General features: G+C 40.3%; 1 protein-coding gene across 1 annotated transcript in view; it reads left to right on the top strand.

The window, feature by feature from the left end:
• Positions 1-1721, top strand: part of SMYD3 (SET and MYND domain containing 3) — a 1025869-nt gene that overhangs the window by 231167 nt on the left and 792981 nt on the right. The gene's annotated exons all lie outside the window — the stretch shown is intronic.

A 1721-nucleotide genomic window follows, 5' to 3' on the forward strand; every position in this document is an offset into this window, starting at 1 on the left:
AATCTATATGATAGTTTGAAAATAGTTACAGGTCTTTTGACATTTTTGTTTATTCTCATGTTTGTGCTGAGAGTGGAAATGAGAAAAATTCTCCTAGGTGTTTTTAACAGCTTTAAAAGTTAGGAAGCAGATTTAGTCAAATACGGATTAATGGGATCAAGCTTTTCAGGGCTGGAACTTCAACTTCTTAATTAAGAATAGAGCGCGCATTAGGCATTTGGTCTAGCTATCTCTTACTTACCAGGGCTAAATATTAGGTGCTGTAGATTTTAATTTTATATGGAAGTGATCCCATGTCAAGAGATCTTGGCATTTTTCATACAAGACACAGGGATAGAATATAATTCCCTTTGGTCCACTTAGGTCTACTGCTGCAAATTAACCTCTTCAACCACACCAGCACATGGCTAAGGGGGACAAGAATTCTATGATCTTTTAATTACATTTTGAAGTCCCCTTGTATGATTTATCCAAATCATGCATTTTTGAGAGTATAAAAAAGTGATAATTATAATTAAGCCAGGACTACAGGTATAAACTCTAATTTTGTTGGTAGGTACAACTCCATGTACAATTGAACAAAACATTGCCCTGTCCCACAAGCATCCTACTCCATACTCATAATAGTCATTATGTTTGAGCACATTGTTGCAGCTACCGTGTCAGTCCTTCTCATTGAGGTTCTTTTTGCTGACCATCTACTTTGTCAAGTTTGATATTTTTTTCCTCCTAAGTGATTGGTCTTTCCTGATCATGTATCCAAAGAATGCAAGATGAATAGCCTGGACAAATTGGACATTTGGCTCTTATAGCAAATTCCCCTTTCTATGTTGCCTCAAAACCCAAAAACCTTTTATACTTTGGGGTGTATCTTAGCCCTTGTGGTCGCACAGTGAATTAAGCATTGGACTACTAACCACAAGGTCAATGGTTCAGATCCACCATCCACTCTGAAGGAGAAAGATGAGGCTGTTTAATCTTGTAAAGATTCACCGTCTTGGAAACCCAGTGTCTTGTAGGGTAACTATAAATCAGAATTAACTTTATAGCAGTGTGTTTGGTTTTAGTTTGGTGTTAGCCCTCTTGATACTTTTGTGCTTGCTATTGTTAAGTGCTGTCAAGTCAGTTCTAAATTATAAGGACCCTCTGTGGAGTCCTGGTGTGGCGCTGTGTGTTAATGCGCCAGACTGCAAAGCTGTTTGAACTGCAAGTCGATGGTTCAAGCTCACCAGCTGCTCCTTGGAAACCCTATACAGTGTTGCTGTGGGTCGGAACCGACTAGACTGCTCTTAACAACAACATAGGGTTTCCAAGGAGTGACTTGTGGGATTGAACCACCAACCCTGTGACTAGCAGTCCAGTGCTTATCCTATAGCACCACACAGCACAGAAATTCAGAAAGCCATCTTTCCTGTATTGATTTTCCTGAACCATTTGTTTTATTTCTAATTTGGAGTGAGAGTTTCTGTTTTCAAAATTTCTATTACTGATATTGTTGTTAAATACCATCAAGTTGGTTCTGACCCCTGGCAACTCTGTATAGGGTTTCCTAGGAGTGGCTGGTGAGCTTGAACTGCCGACTCTGAGGCTCAAACTTTGCAGTCCAGCGCATTAACCCACAGGGCCATACTAGGACTCCAAAGGGCAACAGTGATCTGCATGGGCTGGGAATCCAACCTGGGCCTCCTGCGTGGCAGGTAAAGATAATTCTACCACTGAAT

This window comes from Chrysochloris asiatica, unplaced genomic scaffold, assembly GCF_000296735.1.
Source record: "Chrysochloris asiatica unplaced genomic scaffold, ChrAsi1.0 scaffold00165, whole genome shotgun sequence".
In the NCBI taxonomy this organism is placed as follows: domain Eukaryota; kingdom Metazoa; phylum Chordata; class Mammalia; order Afrosoricida; family Chrysochloridae; genus Chrysochloris; species Chrysochloris asiatica.